The 25,979-nt window shown below is 39.5% G+C and overlaps 1 pseudogene; it reads left to right on the top strand.

Moving 5' to 3' along the window:
- The first annotated feature begins 12,973 nt into the window (after positions 1-12,973).
- On the top strand, positions 12,974-25,973 carry LOC119884469 (annotated as a pseudogene).
- The last annotated feature ends 6 nt before the right edge of the window (positions 25,974-25,979 follow it).

The following is a 25,979-nucleotide window of genomic DNA, read 5'->3' as shown; positions in this document are numbered from 1 at the left end:
TTGATAAGAAAGGACACCTCCATCCTTTCCAACACATAAGATAAACAGTATTATTTCACTAATATTTTCTACCTTAATGACAGATTGATGGAAGGATGAATTTGATCGCAGTTTTCTCCATGGGATAACCCCCCACCCCACCTCCAAACAGTCACAACAGGTTTGGATTGTGTATTCTCTAATAATCAGATAGTTTACATAGCCAGTTTGTCTCCAAACAATCACAACAGCAACAGTAACAGTTTTGCCAAGCGAGAATGTTTTTGCATTCAAATATTACAAAAAAAGAAGCAGCAGTTACATTCAATCATTTTCAGCTACTCTGCAGGACACACTTGCAGCTTATTTTTTTCACCCGACAGCTTGTGTCTTCTCTGTCAGTGCTGTCAGACTGTATCTCAGGCCATGAGCAAGAGTGTTGAGACACGTCAGCTTGACTCAACTTAATCCTGGAGTTTATGAGCGGCTTCAGGTCTGTTTCTGCAACCTGATATGGTGTTTATTGCACCAAAATGAATTCTTACTAATAATGCAAGCAAGCTAAATGTGCGTGGACTTTGACTTTTTGCTGTTCTCCTCGCAAATGGGCTCAGTATTTCCACACTTCCATCAAACCTCCTCAAACCCCTTGGAACGCCGAGAGGCCTGAAAGAAAGGATCTGTATATCCAATATTTGGAGTGTAGGTCGAAAAATCCCCATAGAGCTGTGAAATAATCCCCTTGAATGTTTGAGGATTTGGGATTCACAGTGGATCCTTAACAAACACACATGAGGTTCAGGGATTTTCTTTGAGAAAATAAACACTCACTCCCTTGTGACTTTGGCTTTAGCAGGTGTGTAATCATGAGCATGGGAACCTCTAAATACTAAAAGTATGTTTGGAAAAATGCATATTAAGTTACAAGTTATGGCATAATAGTGTAGAGAGTCCTGTCATGGATGTAAGGTTGTCATGATGTATGTGTGTGAGTATATACATGGAGCAGCTGCATGCCATGCTTTGATTTGAACTTTGTTTGATGCTCCCATGCCATTGCAAGAAGAGGATGTGGCTTTGTGGCTTTTAATGAGAAATACAGATGCGACTGCACTGCGATCAGTGGAAACAATGAATTCCATGAGAGTGTAAGCGTAGGTTACCTTCTGGTAAAACATCCCAAAAAAGCAGCCAATGCCTCTGTCTTTTGTGCTCAGACAGTGAGGATTTGCAGCATTTTTGAGGAAGGACAATCTTTTTTTTTTTTTACGAGACCTTGGAAGGTTTTGACGGGGTCTTTGAGAAAAGCTGCACAGTGGCAGAGCTGTGTAGGCTTCCTGCTGACTGATGACGGATGTCTGGGTTTTGTGACTTCCTCTGTTCCCAAGTCTGTAGGGTGATAAGACACCGCTGAGAGACTGAAAGGAGTGGGTCTGAAGAGTGAGTGAAGTGCAGGTTTTATGGATGGGTAGTGCATCAACATTTGGTGTAAAGATTTTACATGAAGCGGTACAGAAAGATAAAAGGATTCCATCTTCGATGTCATGAGGATGTGTGATTAGTTTGCCTGATACGTTGTGAATAGGAGCTATTTCACAGTAAAACCATTGTAAGAGAGTTGAAATAAATGATTTGGTGCTGAGTTTGGCAGTTCAATTTTTACCTTGGAAGCAATACAGTCTCCACTCAAGGTCTACTTACTTGCTTGTTCTGGATCTGTTGTGTTTTTTTCTGGAACAAGAAGGTACTAACAACTTACAGCAATTTCTAATTGTCCAGCAAACAAAATACCACGCTACAGTTACAGTAGAGTATGATAAACCAGATTTAAAAAGGTATTCAGAATTTCTGAATAATTCATGTATTTTAACTGTAAATCACTTTATTTAAGATGATCCCTGTCATGTCATCATTACAGTGCAGATACATTTTGTTTGGTCTGATCTGTGGTGTTTTTGAAGGATTAGATTGTTAATTAATTGTTACTCTAATTTTTGTCTTATGTCTTGCTTTTGTCTTAAAGTGTGTACTATGATGTATGTACTGGTGTATATAAATAAACTTAAGTCACTTTAATAGAGAACAGAGAGGCTCTAGCAAATTGGAGACGTTTGGAATTCATGTGGCTCTCATCGTGTTATCATTTATTTTAGGTATTTGTGGAAATTTGCATCCACATGGACGTGCACATTCTGAAATGGTTTACATGAGCTGACATGATAAAGATGCTTTTTATTATTCAGTGCTGCAGAACGACAGCACGGAGGGAGTTAAGTAGTTTTATTTGGTTGGAGTTAACTGTTGAGAACTGTTGGGCTTCTGTAAATAACATCACAGAGTACGGTCTAGACCTGCTCTTTTATGAAAAGCGCTGTGAGATAACTGTTGTTGTGATTTGGCGCTATATAAATAAAATTGAATTGAATTGAAATTAACTCAGACCTAGGGGGGGTATTACATTTAGGGTGAATATTTTCATTTTTGTGGTCACCTCAAATTTAGACCTGTAGATCAATAAAGCAATGACACTGTATAATATGTTGAGATATTACTTTACTCAGTTACTGAACTTAAAGAGTACCTTAACACCTATCCTCTCTGATTCAAGCCTGTTTGACATCTGACTACACCCAACATCATTGATGCATGTGGATGGTTGTCTCCTGCCAGATTTGTGCTTTGTTGCACCTTTGAAACCACACCCACACGTGATGTCACAGGGTCTTGGAGTACATCTGTACATCACTGCAGCAAGGTGAAGAGTTCAACCACAGAAGGTCAGCAACAAACAAGACTTTATGTTTGGATGTATCTGTGCTTTACTTAAGTTTTACCCACTCATTTTATACTTCTACTTAACTACATGCCTAATACTACATGTCCTGTTACTTTGCGATAAAGATTTTACAGTACAAAATGTGAGACCAGTATTTATATCACAAACATGTTACAGATCAAACTGCCCTCTCAACCAGATACAATATTAAAATGCTGTTTACCTGAAATATAATCATTTATCACTGAAATTCTGCTGCATAATGAGTACTTTTACTTTTGATATTTTGGTATATTATGCTGATAGTACAAGTTAACTTTTACTTAAGTAAGATTGCAGGGCCTGTAGTGGAATGTAACTAGGTATTTACTTAAGTAATGAACTTATATTCAGTTCTTTATTCTTGTACTCCACTATATTTTAGAAGTATATGTGTACTTTTATGTGACTTTTTACTTTTTACAAACTAAAAGTAACTCAGATTAACTTTTTACATTCAAACCCTATCATCTTCTTACAAACTGCACAACATAAAGAAGTTCAAATTTGCTTCACGCGACCACCTGTAACTTCAAAATGCTGCTTAGATAACATAATATACAATAATGTAACACTGAGAGGGGTCATTCTACTACTTTTGCTTGTGATACTTGTGAAGTAAAATACAAACTTAGAACATACAGAACTTTAACTTCGGTACTGATCTGAATACGACTTTCACCTCACCAGTAAAGATATGCCTTAAAAACAGTGGTAGAAACTAACCAAGTACATGTACTCAAGTACTGTAGGCTACTTAAGGGGAATTTTAGCTACTTTCTACTTTCACTCCACTACATTTCAGAGGGAAATATTATAAATTTATTTGATAGCTTTATTTACTTTAGTTACTTTATAGATTCAGATTACTAATGCAAAATGTTATCAACTGAAAATGTGATAAATTATTGTAGATTTAGCTACACATTAGTAGGCGATATAAAGAAATTCGAAATATCCCCACCTTTACCAGCTGTAATGTTAGAGTGATACATTAATCTATCAATGAGTAAAATTCAATGACATAATAGCCTACACATTACCCTGAAATGAGCCATTTGAAACATTTATTACATTTTCCTTCATAACTCACAGACTACTTGAAATACAACAGTCATCTTTTGATACAAGAAACATATAGGTGCACTAGCCTAATTAATAGTACAATTGGTGTATTTTCAGTTTGATTTCAGGACCTGCATTTGTAACAAAGTATTTCTACACTGTGGTTTTGTTATTTTTACTTAACTAAATATCTGGGTAATTCTTCTACCACTAAGACACAATAATGTCACCGAAATGTAGTTGATTCAAAACTTGGTCAGTGTCTACATACACTGCTCCATGGGCTGCTTGGTTACACATTCATCTCTGTCCAAAGAAAGGCATCTTTGTGTGGGTGAAATGTATTCCTATTGACCAGTGGGCCAGTGGAGGGCTTCAGCTCGGCAATGTGCTGGCAACAAGGTTTCATCCCATCAGCAGCCTTCAGCTCCTGAATATTCATCCAAACTCCTCAGCACACCATGACAATAAACAAGGGAGCGAGACCGAGAGAGAGAGAAAGAGAGAAAGAGGCTGAATGCCTGTCTGAGGAGGGCGAGGGGGGCAAATCCCGAGAAAAGCGGGGGGCAAACAACCCGTTTTCATGGTAACAAGTCCTGCCTCCACTCTGCAGCAGGCTGTGAGAGGGGAGGCAGGAGGGTTTTTCTTTTCTTTTCTTTTTTTTGTGTGTCGGTTTTGGTTGGAAAGACATAAGTCGGAGTTTATTGAGAAGGGCAGGTAAAGCAGCCAAACTCTTTCAACGCGTGGAAGAAACGGGATTTGAGAGTCGCGAAAAAGGGGGATTATAATCTGAAAATGCCCGCAGCCATGGATGTGAGGAGAAACTCGGAGGTAACGTTTAAAGCAGCCTATTTTTTTGAACCGTTATCGACGAGCTAACGTTATAGCAGAAGGGTTAAACTTTTCGTTAGTTTAGCGGTAGGAAAACGGCACAAACCACCGAGAACAAGGGTCCGAGAATAAAGCTTGTCGTGAAAAAAGAAAAGTTGCAAGGTGCGTTTAAATGTAGTCTTAATCTCCATGTGACCATATTTGGTCATCGACATGTTAAACCATTATATGCACTATTAAGAAGACTAAAACACCAGCGTGTGTGTGTGTGTGTGTGTGTGTGCGCGCGCGCGCGTGTTTCTTTCAACTGACCCTTTGAATAAGGGAAAATGTGCCTGCGGATACAAAGTTATCGCTCAAACATCCAGTAGTCAAACCAGCAGATAAGCAGATACAGCAACTCAAGAGCAGATTCTCTCTGAACTGAACTCTCTGTGGACATTTCCTGTTGGGTTTTTTTGTCTTGGAAGTTCAAACCCACATGAAACAGAATGTTTGCTGTAGATTTTGTCTTAAATGCTTGTGGTACACTGGTATTTCAGATTGTATACAGGATTGTACACAGTTTTCTTTGTTCGTGCTCTATACACTACACATAGCATACAGTAGGTAGTAGCCTATAGTACAGACTGTATACATAATGTACATGTCATGTACAAAAAAGTAGTCTAAAGGTTTAATGTAGTAATCCTAAGTAATCTTACATTATGTAGGCCTAACACATAATACACATAATACACACACATTGTATACATACTTTATGTTTATATCAGTATTATACGTTTTGTCCATAGCATACTCATATTATTATTAGGGCTGCAACTAACATTTTTTTCATTATCGATTAATCTGTTGATTAGTTGTTTAGTCTATAAAATGTCAAACAATTAAATAAAATGTCATCAGTGTTTCCCAATGCCCAAGATGACCTCCTTAAATGTCTTGTTTTGTCCACAAGCCAAAGATATTCAGTTTGCTGTCATAGGTAAGTAATGAAACCAGGAAATATTTCACATTTAAATTACTTTTTTTTTTAAAAAGGAAAGATTAATCGATTATCAAAATAGTTGGCGATTGATTTAATAGTTACTGATTATTCGATTAATCGCTGCAGCTCTAATTATTATTATTTCATCTTTATGTTATTTAGTAATGGTAGGTTTTCAACTCGTAGCTTGTTACCTAGTTAGTTAGTAAAGGGGCTCAAATTTTAACTTATTTTTTATTTTATTTTACACTGAGTAGTGGATTTCAGTGAAAGTTGGTGCAATGTAGACCATGGGCTAAGTAACAAGTGATTGGTTTTTGGGGCAGATGCGGATTGAGGTATTTTAAAAATGATTGTCTAAAACTGAATGATGCACAATTAAAAACAGTTTCTCTACTTTTCTCATGGCCTCCTGCACATACTTGGATGAAACAGTGTGGTCCATGTAACGCATGATTGTGTGAATTTGGTGCTTCAGATGCAGATGCACACCTGTAGAGCAACACAACTCTCACTGAGTGCTTTGCAGTTAAAATATGGGAAACATGAACGTTTGGGTTTTCCCGAAGATTACATCTTAAATAAATCCATATGATCTTACCGTAATGCAAAGCCTAGAGATGGAGCTGGTTTTCTTTAGCTCTCTTTCCCCCCCTTAAACGCTTTCTATTGTGCAGATCAAACAATGACCTTCCCCTCTCACTGGATGGGACTGTCAACACAAAGCTATTGAGGAAATTCTTCTCTGTTCTCCATTCAGTTTAACAGGAGTGAGCCTGGACTACAACCAGACACTTTTAAAGGGGCTGTTGTTCACTCAACATCATAATGAAAGTAATTTTCGTCTTTCCTTGTGCTATCTATCATCCAGATAATTTTGGGTGTGATTCGCTGAGGATCATAAAAACTTAAAAACAATGTCTCTTTGCATATATAATCATTTAACTCACAGTCATCCACATCTTGGCAGAACAGTTTCATCCTTCTGGGTTAAAACAGTAGCTCTCAAGAAAATAGTCTGCAGTAACCAGGTGTGTTTTTTATGAGTGATTAAGCTGTCAAAGCCTATTTATGAAGAGACATTGCTGTTGGCTTTTTCCAAATGTACTTGACCTGACACTCAAAGCCATTAGGTGTGTAGTAGCGAAGTTACAGCCAAGGGCTCTAAACCTTGGCAAATAACTTTAACAATGTGTGTGTGAACAACGCTTCAGGTATCTGACTTCAAGGATGTCTCAGTGTTGATAATGAGTAGTACACTGTACATGGAAATGTGAATGAAGAAAAATCATAAAATCTTAAATCCTTTTAACCAGGTTGTCAGAATATTTCCTCCTGTATGACATTAGTGGACCCTTTATTTAATTAATATGCTTATACCTTCTCTAATAGTGGTGTTTTAAGTAGTTGCTGTTGTTCCCTCGAGAGATGCAAGGTGGTAATTTGAGCAGCCTTTTCATCACTGCTGTGATGGAGTGATGGAAAAGAGCCTGTTTAAATGGATGTGTTATCTTGTTATCCTATTAGTTCTTTGTTCAAGTTGAACTCCGGTCTCACACTGTTGGCTGTAGAACAGCTCTGAAGGAACAGTTTTGTTCAGGGTCTTGTTGAAGGAAATCTCCAGTCACAGCTGTTTGATTGGAGAGAGTATTTCTTTATAATTTCCTCTAAGCAGATTTCTCCGTCGGGTGTCAACTTGAGTGTTGTTCAGGTCACAAGACCACCTACCTTAACTTTGACCTTTAAGCTCAACTGAAGTTATCAGCCACTGGGAAAGAATGTTTCTTTGAGATAAGGAAATCTACTTTGACTTATCATTGCCTCTCATGACGCATTCATGCTGATGTTTAGTTATATTTGTGACCTAAGCTAAGTATGTTGTTTTAATGTAGCACAGCTGAAAGTCAGACTCAAGATTCATTTAAACCTGTTTTTGGAGATGTCTGTTGTGTTGCTGTTTAGGTTATTCCTGTGTTTCCTGAAAGACATGTTTGCTGATGAGAATATTAGAGGCTGTCCTGTTGTCTTCCAGTGCTACCTACTGTTGAACACTTGTATGATGACACTGACACTCCCCCTGACATACTATGGCTCCTTTGCAGGTGACATCTCTTTATTGACATTTCTTCAGGTTTACTGTAGAGTAACAACAACAGTGTACAGTGTAATTTAATTTGTGCATCACATTATAACCAGTTCCTTTTATGCACTATACATTCAGTGAGGTGCTGTGATTTGATGGGATGACCATGTCACTGTAATGACATTGCTTTTTCCCCCAAGCTATCAGACGTTTAAGCTCAAATTCATCCTCAGCACTTCTCCATTGATTATAGTTTATTACCATTTTTATAATTGCTTCTGTATTAATGTATATTGTCTGCTATGTAGCAGAAGGGAGTTACAAAACTCAGCGTGCCATGAGATGTGCTGCCGTCATTTATTCAGGATGTTAGTTCATCTAACATTGTCTGTTCAGACACAGTTCACCATCAGCTTTGATGTCTGAATACAAACACTGTCAGCTGTGTTTGTGAAACTCTCTGCTAATAAACACTTGTTAGAACCTGTTGATATTCAGAATAAATGATGCATGCTTTTTCTTAAAACTTTGCATTTTGTAAATCCTCTTTATAAAGTATGACCTATAATAAATTGCTAGTGGCTTTCTCTTGGAGCGTAATCTTCAAGGTACCATTAATCAGCACACAATGACTTGCACAGGCCCTTATAAGATCACTTCCAGTTATCTTAATTTAATCACTGACTACTTAAATCAATAGTAGCAATGCTAATGGAGAACACAGTCTGAAGTGAGTTTCCAGTCATTTGTTTTTCTTAGCATTTTGAATTTGTGCATTAGAAAGTTTGAATGGCAAAATATATAGACAGAGGCAGACAATGATACATCGTATTGACTTTATGTCCTTGGAAAAGTAAAAAGACTGTGTGTCAGAGGTCAGCTCTGTGACACAAATTCTAGCCCCCCTGCTGCAGCTCAGATGGATATAAGCCCGTTTTCCACATGCCTGCCTCTGCAGCTGTGCATGCTCATATCTAGGTTACACAGAAGGGTTTTTCCTTTTTTTCCGCAAAGAGAAAATATGCCATGATTACTGTAAAAAAAGGCTGAAATGGCTAAAAAAAAGAGATAAAAAAAGATTCCAAGAATTGATTCCACCTGGTCAATTGAGCTATATAGTGGCAACATGGTGAATCATGTGGTAGAGTATTGGGGTAATTACATTGGTATGGCTACGTGCAAGTGCCAGTAGCATCAACCTTGGTGGTTTTCATTTACGTAGATACACACAGAGGCTCTCACAGCCTTAAACTGCTATCCAGAGACAGCAGGTTATATGCATCCAGAATGTACACATACATGTTTTAGTTTCGGCTGAGAGGTTTTGCTTTTCCATCATGCAATACAAGGGTGTGTGTGCGCTGTAAATGATTTTATGTGGGCTGTAACTTAACTCCCACAATGCTCTGTTTAACATAATCCAACTCAACCACCTCATGTTTCTTTGTATTGAGTGGACAAAACTGTTCTTTCTGAAAATATTGAAGCAATGGTGTGGATCAGTGCGTGGGCTCATGTCTGCCAGTGAGTTGTGACGTCTGGAAAGAATTGAGAATTAGCAGAGATTTTCACTCTTCCTTGATCCATTGCTTCTTGGCTGCCTGTCATGCTCTGCGGTGGCTTTCCTAAAAACCTTGAAGTCAGGTTGCTGATCAGCAGAAACGGAGGACCAGGTCAGCCAGAAAAGCTGAGTAACGAGACAGAAGGAGAAGACATTATTAGCCTCTGTTTATGGAAGCTGTTGTTGTTTGCTACCACATATGTTTCAGGATAAACAAAGATCTTAAACTGAACCCAGTCTCAGGTTAATGAAAGTTTGTCCATCGTGACGTCATAAAATTGTTACATAAAGTCATGCCGTGCTCCCATAATCTGAACATCAAGTGCCAGGTGCTGAGAGAGTGCATATTTGAGTGTGGTCTTTGTTGAATGGAAAAGAAGTGCTTGGCATCAGGTCCAGGTGTTTCTTTCACCCTCTGAAAATATTCTTTAATGTTTAGAATGCAGCCGCGGTCTGACGGATAGGGCAAATATTAGTACTTTCCTGCGTGTAGTGGAGAGAACTTTGAATCAACTTTGTCAAATGTGCCAGGGCCAAGGACATATGGACTTCTCTCTTTTGAAAGATATTTTACCTAATAGTGTCTCTCTCTTTCTCATAGACACACACACACACACACACACACACACAGCTGATAAAAGCGGACTTATTTTTAACTACATCTCCCTCTCAAGGACGTATTGAACACAAAGGGCTCTTTTATTCTGGCCCAAATTCTCTAATGGAGACACTGTTGTAGTCCCATTTCATGAATATGCTCTTCTTGCTGAGGAAAATATGCGTCATTGATATGCCTCTCATGTAATCAATTAGTACTTCTAGACATGAACATGACAAAATAAGGAAAAACCCTGAAATGGCTAAGCTAGGTCATTAAGATGATGGTGTTGAATATCTTAAAGGGACAGTGTGGCTGTTGGTGTTTGTTTTTATGTCAAAGCCAGAGACAGACAAACTCGTGGAGTGTTTTTTTTCATATTTCTGCTGGAAGTATAGGGATTATAAGTAGGGAAAGAGAATTTATACCTTCTCCGAGGCTGGATGACTTCTTTGACAAAGCTATAAGTAGTAACAGAGGAAGTAGTGAAGTTACAGTCCAGTAGCTAACTAATTCCTTGAATAACACCCTTGGGCTTGAGTGTGCCCACATACATTAATTTCCTTTCATGCCCCGCCTCATTCTGTAAAACATCAAACATTTAACGTCAGTCAATGTCAAGTGTGTCATCACAACACGACGGTAATAACTCCCTTCAGCATGCTCACTGTTGACCGTTCTTGGCTCTTACATCTCAAGAGAAAATGTGTGTTGAGTCTGGTTGAATGCACTTTAAAGGTACTCTAGAGCTTTCTTGGAAGTGGTTGTTTACAGCCTGTGATTTTGTGTAGGGAGATGGTATCAGACCTCAGGAAGTCAGTTGGCTAACGCCTTGGTGTTTACACTGCAAAGTCCATCTTGGGCCTCTGTGACCCATTTCTGTGAATGTAGTTTTCTTCGTCCAAAAGATAGAAAATGATTTATACAAATAAACTTTATTCTCAACAACAAAACTTAATACAACAAATGAAGAGCTGACATCATTTAAAATGTTAACTGTTCTATGCTCCTGGAAGCTGATTAGAGTTTAAAAAAAATATTATTGTTGTATGTTTGCTTTAAGGTGTTTCTAATTGAAAAGACAGAAGCTTTGCGTTTTGGCTCAGAGAGTCACCTCCAAAAACATACAGTATTGTTTCAGCTGGTATTAATTAGAAATAAAAATTTGCCAGCTGCCAGCGTGTCTGAACTTTATGTAAGCAGAAAATTTTCATTTGTTTTAATTGAATTTTTTCTTCATGCGATCATGGGTAACTTATTTAGCTAATTTATCTTCCATTTTGCTATCCAAAAAGTGTTTAATTCACAGGACAATCCTCAGTGCATTACTAAGACTGGAATTGTCTTTGTAGTTCACAGACTTACAACAGTACTGGAGAGTTATACGCAGGACAGGACAACATCACTCTTTGAAAATAATGATGCACGCCCCATCCTCTTAGCACAGTCCACAGGAAATAGCTGACAGCAGGAATGCTCCCTCTCTCTCCTCATCTGTCTCTTTAGGACTCGGATCCACTACTGGTTGGCTGGCTTCTTCATACAACAACTTCCTGTAAACAAGTCATGCTGCCAAGCACCCTCCCATCCTCCACCTCTGATCCCTAGGGATCTCCATTTGACCTCCTTATGCACCAAGAACAATCACTTTGAGCCCTCTTGAAGGGGTCATTGCTGCATTTCAAAAAGAGATTTTTTTAGGGGCAACGGCCTACATTTTGAAGGGAGGTTTTTACCAACTGCTCGTCTTATTTGAGATTAAGTCTAGGAAATGCTTATTATAAAGAAGATGTCTTACAACAGCATCTGTGAGAGCATGCTTTCAGCGACTCCCAGCAATGCTTTTAGATCAACAACATTTTGTTTCCCTTTATTATGACCTATAATGGTAGAGATAGAAATCTCAAGGAAAATAAAGCCTCAACTATCTGTACTGCTAGATATTAGAGCTAGACCAATAAAAGTCCAGACTGATGTATTGCACTGTAGTAGTTTATCGCAGATATATCTGCATTTGCATATATTTCAGCCGATAAGTAAGAAGAAATTACAGTAAAGAAATGTCAAAGAGATATTTATGGTAATTTAGATTAGTGTCTTCATCACCATTATTGTTTATCGACCAGTGAGCACTGACAAGTATATTTTTCAATCACGCTATATCATGGACACAAAAACGTCAGGGATCCTTAACAAAAATGTTTATGTTATCTATCAGGCAGTATGTATCGTATCTGATATATGGAACTCTCAAATATTGGTATCGGCCTCAAAAATTCCATATCGTCAGGCTGTTCTAAATATCACTAGGGATAAGTGAGCAAATGTGTTTTGTTGCGATGTTTGAACTGAGCCTTTAATGAGACTATTACCAGTCTCTGTTATCCACTGCTGCTTTTACACTGTATAAGCCCTCCCCTGTAATTAATTAAGTATCCACAGCCACTTGAAGGAAGCTTCTGAAATTAACATGTTGTTCTGAAGTGCAGTGCCAGACACATGACGATCCATCCACAGGTTGCAAAATAATTATAAAATCTTAATTTTTAACTCTGTACTCTCCTGGTTTATGTGTTGCAAAACCATCAATGTTGTAGCAGCCACGTGAGTAATGGCCTCATTTCCAAATTTCCTCTCTGGATCAGGACCTTGTTTAAATATTATCAGTTGAACTGTTTTAGTGCCAGCAATGTAGTTCTGTGTTGTTTGATGTGAAAATTGACTATTTTAAGTTGAGGAATAGCTGTGGCTGAAGCACCAGAATATCTCTGGCACAACATTGTCTACATGCTGTGTTAGTTATGCCACTTGCTTTTGGTTTGTCGAAATTCGTCTGCAATGTTCGATGACCCTGGCAAACGACCCCACTGAGGTTAAATAGCTGAGTTTCCCTGCCTGTCAGTCAGAACTGAAGAAGTCCTTTGGAGGGACGAAACGTCTTCCAGTATCTTCAACCAAGTCCAGTTGCCCTTGACTTTAACCTTCGTTGGATTACTATGACCTGGATGACTGAGAATCTTCATAGACGTCTGCAATGTTTGCAAGATTCAACATGACACCTGTGGTGAAATGGGGTGCTTTTTCATTAGCTTGCCTTATGAAAAGTTGTCAAGTGCAATAACTACTGTACTCTTATGTTAATCTGTGATTGAGAGGAAGTCACATTTAAAACTTGTGTCAAGTCTAGCTATTATTAATCATAAAGTTATAGTACTTAATTTCCTATAACAATCGTGTTGTTATTGTTGGAACCAGTGTGTTCATCCTTTAATGCCAAAGTTAAGCAGAGTCTGAACAACATTAAACCCAGGTGGTGAGCAGAGCTGCAAAACCAAGTCAAGTAACCAGAGCTGACCTGTTCACGCTGATGGAGCACACAATTTTGTCTTGGGTCCTGGCCGTGGGCTTTCAGGAATGTTGGCCATCTGGTTTTTGATGTGATTCTGGTCCATGCTCATGAGAGGACTGGACCTTTTGTATAGTCTAATTCCATTAAGTATTTTAGTGATATACTTAAATCACAGTCTAAATTCCTAATAAGACTCATTTACTACTCAAACAACTTTAGAAGCGTTTTAGTTTTCACTCCCTGTTATTTTTTTTTGCTTGTTGAAATACGTAGAATGCTGCACCTTTTTAAATGTTTCACATCATTGTGTTTGTCCGTCAGGTGTGTGGGCGGTTTCCAGACAAACATGACTGCCAACAAGAGTTCGAAGGCTGTGCCTCATGCAGGAGGGGGTAAAGCTCCGCGGGACGTGCCCGACAGGTCAGTGACATTTGGGAAAGGGATGGGCTGGTTAATGTGCACCTCATATAACATGATGTCAGAGTATCCATCTGACTGGATGTTTTGTTCTTTTGATTTGAAAGATAAACAAGGGGCATACTTATCAGTGAATTCATTCTCAATCACGTCTTTCTACATGATGAGTCCGTAGTAGTTTTTCCTTTTTTCCCCACTTATGGGAAAGAACCATCAATGATTGTCAGCCATGATAAGACTCCCAAAGCTTTTGCAAGTACGATCCTGTATCCTGGACAAGGGCCCCATCCAATCTGAACTGGGAGTATTGAGCTGAAGCTTGTATTAGCATGTTGAGAGCTGACAGTGTCCCACTGGGAGAGAAAAACAAACTTTGGGAGTGATATGTAGACTATTTATTCTTTAATATTTATCATCTTGTCAATTTTTTGCCCTTTCTTTAACCAAGAAGTCTTCTTAGGAACAGGCAAGATTGGCAAGAAACAATTTAGTCTCATATCACACACAGTAGTTACACAAAATCATAGTAACTGTCAGCTGTGAAATATAGCCTGTGTTCACACTATTACACCACCTTGTGACGGTCTGATGGTTAGCAATGGTGCGGCTGTCGGTATTCTAATATATAGTAATGCTACTATTTAACTGGAGCGTTGCTTAGTTATTCCTTTCTCATTTTCTGATGCTGATGAGGCTCAATTGTTAATCATATTGTAGGTAGATGAATAGCTTTCATTTGCTGGAAAGTGTGCACATTTACCGCAGAGTCAAACATATGCTATTCCCATGGTAAACTTGGTAAATGTAAATGTGAGGAAATCACTAATCACACAGTAGCACAAAGCTCTTTCGCACATGAATTTGCATTTAACCTCCACCTGTGTTGATATATTTAATTGTCATTATAGTAGAGCCTTATTAACTGCCTGCTTTCCTTATGGGATCACGTTACACTAGATTCTTAAACATCACATTTAAAGCTCCCACAGATGCTTTGCAGCTCTGTGTTTTAATAAATGGAGTGAAATTTGTTGTGTCGGCTAGTGCTACACAGTGCATTTCCCCAAACTATGAACTAGAGATCAGTTTCTAGGACAATTGTGTAGCCTCAAGAGCCATGCATGGCAACATGCAGCAGCATAGTGGGGGAAAAAATCAGTACAAAGCAAAACAAAAGAACTTGCTCGCTACTTGTTCTGTGATCTTCGGTGAATTTAACCAATTTGTATTTATACCAAATACAGGATCTTCCCTGCCAATTTGCTGATGCTGTACATTGAAGGAATGTCCTTCGCCTCAGAGATCACAGTCTTATCTTCTTATGTAGAGCTTATTTACTGATATGTGAGCAAGTAAAACCCCTAAAACTCTTGAATATAATTTCGATTAGAGTTTTATAGGCTTATAGGATAATGCATAAACGAGTGACAGAGAAAAAGTGCTGATGGATGATAAAGTTTACAAATGGTGAACTATAATTGTAAATAAAGTGCTGTTTGTGTGAGCAGTCCGCTCCCTCCATCCTGGTCAGTAACAGGGAGTGGCTTGTGGTTAGCATGCTCTGGAAGCCTGAGTGAAAGAGGCCAGGTTGTGACTGGCATCCAGCTCTTTGTACAGTACTGTATGTGTGGCCGGCCCAGCTGTAGCTGACTAAACTGGACATGTTTTTACAAACATGATCCAGAGCACCAGGACCCCCTAAATGTCCCCAAACCGTAAATAGACAAAACCATTCTGCACATATTTTCTTTTTGTGTCTAATGGAGGGGTCTACATACTACAGTCTACATTTAATTTTACATCATCCTAGCTCAATGAGGCTCTAATATTCAAAATCTGTCTAATTCGGTGCCAGATTTTCCTTTTACAGTTAATTAAATCTGCTGCTGTGTAAACAGATAACGTTAGAATGCAGTGTGGCATAATATATACTATATTTGAATGATGTCACCAAGTCATGGATTGTAGACCTACAAGTAAGGAAAATCAGTCTACAAGTTTGTAAAGACTCGCTTTAGTCAAATGTGCATTTCAGACTGAAGACAGTACAGGATGTAGTTCACTTGGTACATATAGGTAAAGTCTCTGAAACATTCACACACCACAAGAGGAAGTCAGTTTGAATCTTTCTTCCATATCATCATGTTATTGCTTGTTTACTGTCACACTGGTGGAATCATGGAGACAGTGCTGAATCCTCTCTGTGTTTAAATTATCAAAAAATGTAAAAACTCCAGAGGCAAAGAGCAAAGATTTAAGCTCCTGTGATTAACTCAATAAACTGTACTGTTACTGGCATTAGAATTGCATTACTGAGTGTTTGGTCTGGTTGCTACTAAAACATTCCTATTGATTTAGCTTCAGAGACACTGCTTCCTATCTGGCTTCTTTCATTAGCCATGCTCCTTGGCAGACGTTTAGTTGGAAGTTTTACCAGGAAACCAGAAGGATTTTAATTTCTAATAGCTCGCTGCTGAACCACTGCAACATTTCATGTGTTGGACTTCTGATTAATGTCAGTGTGCTCAGAAAGTTTTTTCTTCCTGAAACCATCAACCTCAAGTCAGTATATATTTACATTAATAGTCTGAGTAAAAGAGTAATCAGAGCTCAATGTATTCATAGTGTGGGAAAGATTGTCTGTTGATATTTGATACAAAACTAAATTATGTACATACTAGAACATCAACGATTTTGAAAAAATATGTATTTGCGATTATTTTGACAGATTGCAACTGCAATATGATTTACGATATTGGAGGGATGGATCATTTTAAATAATTATTCTCATTTTCATTGAAAAAACGTATTTAATAAAAAAATTGTATTTCCATTTTATTGCTCATTATATGACGAATAAGAGGTTGAACTTCTTTATGAAATGTTGGCATCACTTTACATTATATATATTATTAAGCATTTAATAAACATTAAGCATTATAAACATAACTATATAAATTGTTGATAGCACAACATAATGTAGTTGTAAGCAGATATTTATTATTATTATTAATGTATTTAACAACTGTGGGCACCCATAAGTGGGGGCTGGTATAACAGTTAACGAATGACAATATACTAAAACAAACTCTTCAAATCTGCTTAAAACTACATTATAGTGTTTAATAAATGTTAATATACTGCTTATAAGAAACATAGTGTCATATTCAGTTATTCATTTTTAACCAAGCTGGGGAAAGTCATGTACAGTGATATATCAGTTCATATTTCAGTCTGATTAGTCACAGTAGTAAGTTTTGTGTGCTTAAAAATCTATTCATTGGACGTTTGAATACTACAAACTAGCACTAAAAATCTCCAGACATAAGTTGTCGTCTCATATTTCTGTAAGGGGAAAGTAAAATGAGATGCATCCATCATGCTTGCAGCTTGCAGGTTGCGAGCTGTTAAAAGTAAAAGTCTCCCAACCCTGGAGCAAGAGGAATGAAACCAGGGAAGGGCAGGTAGGTGTGAGGCAAGATCTGTCCCAACCTGCATTGTTGGATTACAGTACGCAGCCCTCAGCTTCCTCCTCCCATAACGCTTGTTATTCTAACCATGGCTGTGACATCAAATCTCCCAACACTTCACTTTCGCAAGACTTATCCGGCTTCCAAGTCATGACAAGGTTCCTGAAAGACTAGTAGGAAGGTGTCAGGCATTTACAGAGAATGTTGGTCTCTCTTTGGAAATCTTAAAGGAGGTGAGCACCGTGAGAAAGTGAGTGTGTGGTGAATGATTAGACAGTCAGCAGTGAGCGTGGGACTACTGTAGCACCTAGTATCTCAACTGCTGGGATCAGAAATGGCTTTAAGGACCAGAGAGGAGCAGTGAGACATTTACAGGTAAGACCGCTGTAATAAATCTTGCTTGTCATACTGCTTTGTGTGTGTGTGAGGTCCACTGTGATTCTCCTCAGGTTATTTTGATGATGTGGAAAAATCCACAGTGGCATTTTAATGTAGTCTTTATTTCCTTTGGCCTTTTTTTGAATCTCATGCTGCCAAAGACAGAATACTTTCCTGTGGTTATTCTCAATAAGTGGCCTGGGTTTTCAATCTGCCTTTGATCTTAGGAATAAATTGAGTCTTTTCCACGCCGATTTACTTTTCATGCTGCAGTGTTGAGTGAATATCATGGCCGCTTCTTTGATTTGTCTCTTTTGCTGTGATGTTTTTGTTCACACCTATCTCTCTCTTGTTGCAGGTGCCAGTCGGCATCACCGTGTCCTGTTCTCTCTGCCAGTCAGGTGCAGAGCCAGCAGCCTCTGCTCAGCGACAGTGACAGCTCTGGGAAGCAGAGTAGGTACGTCAGGACTGACGGCAGGTTCCTGGTACGTGCTGGCTGGAACAGAAAAACTGCTACCTTGTGCAGTGGTGCATCTCTCATAGGTGACACTGACTCCCAAGGCCGTCTCACCAAGTCAAAGAGCATCAGCTGCCTGGACAACAGGCTCTCCATCTATAAGCCGCCAGCTCAAACCAAGTCCTGTCAGGACAGTCAGGGCTTCCAGGAGCAGAAGGAGACACAAGGGGATCTCTCTCCAGGAGATGGACTTAATGGTAGGCCCCTGAGTTGGAGCACGCTTTCACTGGGACCTTCCTCTAACCAAAGACACAAACGCACCCTCTCTCTCAGCCGCTCAGTTGCAGGTGTTCCCCCTGCCACAATCCGCAAAAAGATCTCAGAATGGGAGTGCAGAAGGGTGGCTCTGCCTAGGATGAGCTTGTGTCTAGATAAAAGAGCGGGAGAGCGTGTAGGAGGCAGTGAGGGCTGCCCAAGCCTCCTCTCCTCTCCCTGTAGCGAGAAAACATTTGACTTTAAGGGGGTTCGCAGGATGAGCACAGCTTTCTCCGAATGCTCCTACACAGAGACAGAAGAAGAGGAAGGAGTTTCAGGCAAAGACAGCGTGGGTCGCTTCCAGAAAAGGATAGGCAAATCAGAATCAACATTTGTACGTTCCCTGTCTGCTCGGAAGGAGACGTCTGCAGTCCTCAACAGGATTCAAAAGATAGAGCAAGCCCTGAAGGAGAATCCCAGCCCATCGCCTCCACGTTACCTAAGTAATTGCTATACTCCAGACAAGACAAGACAAAAGTCTTTTGTGATAGGTGATGATTTGGACAGCACATGCACCAGTAAGCGCAGCAGCATTTGCTCAGTTGCTACTGAACCAGATGCTGTTTTAGTGTCTGATAAGCTCTCTAAACTCAGACAGAGGTTTAGTGTTAGCTCCGCCAGATCCGAGAGTCCAGAACCCCCAAGCCAGCAGATCTCTGTCGGCACTCCAGTCAACCCCTTACCTAAACCCAAACGCACTTTTGAGTATGACGCCAAAGGGGACCAGAAGGGCACACTGCCAGCCAATGGACTACCTCCAAACAGAGCCTCTGAGTCTCCCCCACCTCTGCCCTCGACCCCTGCACCCAGCATGACTCGAACGGTGAAGGCAGAGGGGAGCACCCCAATGAGACTCCAGGACAGGTGAGAATATCAGTGTGCTGATGTCTGACTCCTCCTCAGCAGTAAACAGTTAAAATGAGTTCCACCAAGAGAGCAGTGGTACACGCTATGAGCAGATTCTCTAAACTGAGGTATTGGAAACTGTATCAGGAGAGAATATGTTTGACCCTCCTGTGAGGAATTTAGATCCCGGGCAAGACAAGTGTTTGCTTTGTTGGTGTGGTAGTAATAAGTAACTGGTCAGTGGGTCTGATTATGGCTTTTTGAGCGATCTACATTCTGGTTCTCCGAAGTTAGTCTTTAGTTAGGATTTGAAGTGGAGATCAGTGTTGAATCAGTTGTTATGTTTCCCAAAAGACATTTGAAGAATAATAATATTTTTTACTTAAGGTTAAGAGCAAAAAGTTCTTGTCACCCCAGCTTTCCTAATGTAATCATACTGAATAATTTCATCAAAGGTTAACTGTGGGCTAAATGCCTACTGGGTATCATAAAAGCAGCTCTTACTAAACATATCAGAATTATTGTACAGACCGTTTGAAATGTCAGATTCTTTCCAGAAATTAATTTTGGTCCGTAAAAAGATTTGGCAATTTAACACACTCCTAACAAATCTACAGGATATTCATACTCAAAAAGAAGTCCACTTAAATTCTTTGCCTGTAACTAAAGCTACTCCACATATTCAACAATGAATATCTTATAGAAACCAGTGAAATCCAACACTGGATTACTGTGCCGCTTTGGTGCATAAATATTTGCTGCGCCCTGGATACTGTAGTCTGCTCTTGCTTTTTTATTCTTAACTTATAGCTCTCAGGATCAGAGGTCCTCAGTTTGGTGAGGGTGGAGCATCTCCAGATTGTCCCTATGTAAAATGGGGATGAAAACCTTAAACGTTCATCCGTTGGACTCTGTGTTTAACATTCCTGTGGCTCTAGCAATTTCAGACCAAGCTTAAAAGCCACAAGCTGTCGATGGCGCGACATGACCATGCTGTAGATCCCTGCACTAATGTAGCAAAGTTGCTCTGCAGTGCCTTGACATCTGATGTGTGCCTTATACTGTGCAAAGAACACTCAGAAATAGTAAGATATCTGCATGGTTACTTGTGACTTATCAAGAATTTCATGTTGATCATGGTATTTCTGTTTTTTCTGTATTTTATACTTGGTGGCTCCCCAATTATGGTTTTTAATGGATAAGACAATGTTTTTGATTTGTGTTTTTAACCGCTAGAACCACATGCTCAGGACTATATTTAATACCATCTGCACTTTTTCTGTTTACTTTTATCTGTCTAACTCCTTTGACACCGGCCCTTACTGAGTCTTGTAATTTTGCCCCTCATTATCTGTTTTGACTTTCTTCATTTCTCTCCAGAGAGTCGTGTGAGTCGGAGGATGCTACGAGTCTGCCATCTTCATATCTGTCTTCACCTACAGAGAATGGCACATTAACCACAGACACACGGAGTCGACCCAATTCCAAAAGCACTTTAGAGGAGAATGCTTATGAGGACATAGTAGGTAAGCACACTGGTTCACCGGCTTTGACAACAGTGGAGAGGACCTTTATTTCACTTTGATCACTCACTGGTTTCTGTCTGACCAGGGTCACTCAAGGATACAGTTTAGAGCTGAAACAATGAGTCGATTAATCTGTCAACAGATATGTAATCTTTTATTAAACTTTTTTGATAATCAATTAAGCGTAATAGTCATTTTAAAAGTAAAATAGACAACAAATGTCAGGTTTACGCTTCTTGAATGTGAATAAATTCTGTTTTTCTTTGTATTTTATGATAGTAAACTGGATAATTTGGGTGTTTGCTCTGACAAAACAAGACATTTAAATGTGTCAATTTGGGCTTTTGGGAAATTGTTGATGGACATTTTTCACTATTTTCTTTAATCAAAGAAAGAATTGACACAATAATCGATAATGAAAATAATTCTAGTTGCAGCCCTACTACAGTTTAATTTGAACTCATGCTTAGAAAATCATGATATTAGACATTGGTTATAAAAGAGACAGGGACAGTATGCTAGTAATCTGGCAGTTGCTTTGCAAAATTCCAGATGAAGGATTACTGTGAGGGATTGTAGTAAGATCCAAATAGGCTAGTATTTATAAAATGATAGTATTGTATTACATCATAGTATTTTTGAAACAGCTTTTGTATTTATGACTTATGTAATTACATCCTTTTGGACGTGTAATGACATTATTATAAATTGAAAGTATTGGCAGACAGATTAATAAAAGGTGATCTTCCCTGTACCAGAACATCTTAACTTTCCAAGAAATGTGTGTTCAGAGCCTTCCATGAAGAGTAAATACATACATTATATCGTTATTGTGAATTCAGCAGTGGCCTTAGAAGACAAAGTAGTCAAATGTCTGAGTAAAAGTGATAGCCCCGTGCAGCATGGCCTAATGTAACAACACTGAGGGTAGCTCCTCCTCTTGCATCTGTCTCATGTAGAGGTGCGGGTTATAGAAAAAGTCTCACCATGGGAGCAGAAATTAAGGGACAACGTGGTTGTAAAGGTTGTGTTTTACTGGAAAGATTATCTGGTTGTCTACATATTTCACACTGCTATCCAGCAGTCTACTAACACATATTCATAGAGGCTGAGCACTGGAAAACTCTCACGGAACAACTCTTTTGTACACAAAGCATATTGTTTTCAATAATAGCTGCAATTGTGCAGCCCTAGGACCAAACTTACAGCAAAGAAAGTTTATTTTGTTGCTTAACTTTCATTGTCGGGCATCATCTTCTCACATTGCACCCCATTTTAGCGGCACGTTGTGTATCTCACTGTTAACAGGATCAACTCAAATCTTCTCTGAGATAATGTGTGTATGAAATGCTGGAGATGTTGAAGAGCCAAATTCCTTTCCGCCAGCAAATGACCCCAGGCCTTCTGCCCAGTCCAATTGCCTGTTACCCTAGTGCATACTTAATGTGGTGGAAATGTGTGTCAGTGTGAGTACAGTCTCATGATGAAGCTTGGATTTCAGATGCTGTGAAACTTTTTCACACTCTCCCAATATTTTCATGACTAATGCTCAGTGATAACCAAATATGGGTTAATGCAAGTATCACATTACATCATGGTATTTCTACAAGAAGCCATGATGTTCTCGAACGGTTATCAGTGTCGTGCTCAACATGCTGCATTTTTCCCCTTTTTTTTGAGAGAGTGCCAAGGCATGCCAGATTTTCATGTGAATCCCAACAAAGACCCCATTGTTCATCCAGCACTGTTAGTGCAGAGTTTGCAGTTTGGAGAAGCACTTTTGCCAGTATCTGTTTGTTCCTCACAAAGACATTGTCAGTGAGTTTGAAATTGCCCCAGCTATTCCAGCTATTTAATACAAAGCTTTCAAACTGAAGTCCCTAATAGAGGAGAGCAGTAGTTTCCACCACCACTATGCAGTGGTTTAAAGGTCAGATCATCCATGTGAGAAACAGCCGCGGCAGTAAATGAGCCATGTTTTGGTCCCTCTGAGCCCTATTTTAACAAACCATATTATACAGACAACCAGAAGTCCCCAAACATGTCCTGAACTCCACAAGGACATCTTTACTTCCCTAGCTGTCTTGGTAGCCCATTCACTCACACCATTTAATGTTTTTGGCACCTGTGCTCGATGCAAGATGTTTACATTAAGGGTGCAAGTCATTTGCAATCTATTCTGCGGTGTCACTACAACTGCATGATAGATTGTGATCTAGGGGACTGTTTTAAGTGCTTTTGACTTGTGTAGTTGATAAATGGAGTGCCAACAAGTGATCTGTTTACAGGCAGAAATCACACCCTGTGCTCCAGTGACACTATGATTCAGTGTGTGAATCAGTCTGTTTTGTTACCTTCGCTGACGTACTTGCTCAAGTGCCGTCTGCTCTCACTCTTGTGAGTAAAGCTGGGAGACTGTCTGGTACATGTAATAAAATTCTTATAAATTACACTTAGACAGTTGCATACATTGACCTATGATTTTGTTATTCTTTGGTACAAAATATGCCTCCAGTTCAGTCACAAGCACAAGATTGTCTGTATGGTTTGTGGTGCTGCCAAATGTTCTTATTTTAACTTATTTTTTCATCTGATGCACCTTTCTGCTTTCTGACTGATGGGTGAGCACTGCCACTGTACAGTAGTTGGTCCACTTATAGGATAAGCTGATACATTGTTGGTATAGTTTATTCTGTGCCTCGCCCTGACCAGAGAGTCCATTGTGTGCACAGAAATGTACACTCACAGTGTGCAGCCTAGGTGTGTCCACTCCCTTCATAATACTGTGTGTCTGACTGGGAGTGTGTTCGAGAGATCTGGATGTTTGTAATCAGAGGAGTAGATTAGTACCCTCCAGTACATAAGCAGCTATACAGACATGTCATTTTCCCAGCAGGCTCATTACAGTATTGCTTCAGTTTAATGGAGTTGTAGCACAACGTGGGGTCAGACTAAGCCCTCTTATTCTGCTACTCAGTTTTAATGATGCACAGAAAATCACTCCAGCAGGCTAATTTACTGTGTGACACAACATGTAACGCTGTGAAGATCCCTGCCGGTGTATATTTGTCTGCGTATGTGTGCATGGGTGTGTTTTTACCTCAAACAGGTTTAATTATTGACCTAAAAATAGATAACCAAACAAAGCTCTGCCTGTAGGTTGATCTTGGATGTTTTTTAAAACACAGTCATTGTTTGAGATGCTGAGTTCATCTGGTTTTCCACCAGTATACTCAGGAAGAAGGAGCACAGCCACCGAGGAGAGTTTTAATCTTTCCTTTTCTACTGACAGATAACACTGCTTTTCTTTCTTTTAAAAGTTCCCCTCATGCATTTCGCCGCCATCTGGCTCTGTTTTTATTCTTCACTGTGGTTTCTTCACTTTCTCACAACCTTTTTCAGACCATGCCAAAAAGCTATTCTCAGAGCACATGTCTGAATAGACATGGACTGTGGTGTTACACAAGTTTTCTCTATTGAAGTTGGCCCTCTGCCAGGTGACATCAGGGAGAGCTGCACAGTGCTCTGTAATGCTCATTTTCTTTCCCTTTTCTGCTATCATTTATTGACTAAAGTACATCTATAGAGCAGTAGTGTGCATTTTTTTTATTTTAAGGCCCTAAAATCAATTGACAATGGAATCCTAGTCTGAGTATAAACTGTGGTTTTCAAACCTGATTGCTTATGTTGTTTGCAGTTCTGCAGTACGTTTAAGCATGTGGCATGGGGTTAAAAATGTTGTCATTTTCCATATTCTGTTTTTGTTTTTTGTTTTTTACAATATACTGTATTTGTCTGTATTTCACAAGAAAGAAGAAATATGTAGGTCATTATAATAATATATCTGTGCATTAAAATACAACTTCACATTAGTTGAACAATTGTATTGCGAGAATCAAAGTCTAAGAAGATGAGTCTCCTCCTCATCTCTCACAGCAGACACTTAGCATGCCTGGACGGTGACTCACCAGAAGTGTTGTGTCCAGAAGTTTTAGCTGGACCCACTAGGGCCTGTGGGGCCCAGTGCCAACAGTAACTGTTTTGAAAAAAGAGTTCACTTGAGCCAGCTGGGAGTGACCTTTGACGAACCTTTCATGAGTTATCTATTTTCAGACTAGCCAAAGTGAGGTGCTCTTGTGCCCCGGACACCCTTTGCTGCCCCCTGTTTACCCTTTTTTGACGCCACAGCCTCGTGTCTTCTGTTGAAAACATCCTCTGTCGTGGACAGTTGCTAGCTTTACTGCTGACAGAATATTTGAGCTACATTGAATGCTTACATACTTCATCCCCACAGAGAAGGAGAACCCATATGAGGATGTTGACCTGAAACGGAAGAGTTTGGGTCGAAAGTTGTCTGCTGCTGGAGAGCAGCAGATCGTGGACCACCATGGACAGGAAGCTGAACTCTCCACCTCAGGTAAGTCTGTACGCCTATTCAGGGATCAACAGCATAACAGCAGTAAACATAACATATGTTTTTGTGTGGTGATGTGAATCCCTAGGTATCGGTGTTGAATCCTGGACAGGATCTTTCTCACACCTCATTTGTGGCACTACAGGAAACAGTTTGACATGTTTAGACCTGGAGATTCTCCATAGAAAGGCTCATCTGCTTATCTGCAGATTTGGCTCCCTCACTTCAACACGGCCTCACTATAGAAAGGGAAGACACCCTTGGTTACTGGTGTTAACTACAAGTGGAGTTTAAAACTCCAACAAATATCATTAAGCAGCTACTATCTCAGGTACACAGCAGATGAGCAACTGCTGAATCTGTTTACAGTGCAGCCAACAAACTCATGTTGTTTTGGTAACAAAGTCAGTCAATAATTGGCTTTTTTTTCATCATGCAATGAGTGACTGCAATTGGATTTCATGCTGCACATGGCGGAATAGTTTTCACACAACAGCAAGACACAGCAAAGTTTGTTACTTTGCTGAGGAGTTGTAGGTGTGCAGCTTGTTGCCTGCAGCTCTTCATGTAACAGCTCACTGGCTGCTCCTTCTTGTTATATTCCTCCCTAAAATGCTTAGACAGGTGCTTAGAATCCAGCATGGGAATAGTGGACCCGCCACTAACAATGAAAACTACTATATAAAAGAGACAATGGGACTCAAAGAAAAAATACCTTGAATTAATGCACTGGATAGTGATCTATTAAAAACCATACAAATAAATGAATGAAATGTACCAAACCGTCCATATTCTTTTTCTCTTGACTAGTTGCCTTCCAAACCAGTAGCAGTCCTTCGCCTCCCCGGTACGAGTGACAGGAAGAGCCACCGGATATCACAGTTGTC

This window comes from Micropterus salmoides, unplaced genomic scaffold (genome assembly GCF_014851395.1).
Source record: "Micropterus salmoides isolate LMB-PRFRI ecotype aquatic unplaced genomic scaffold, ASM1485139v1 Ms_hic_scaffold_3481, whole genome shotgun sequence".
NCBI classification, from domain to species: Eukaryota; Metazoa; Chordata; class Actinopteri; order Centrarchiformes; family Centrarchidae; genus Micropterus; species Micropterus salmoides.
This window is presented reverse-complemented; position numbering and strand designations above follow the sequence as displayed.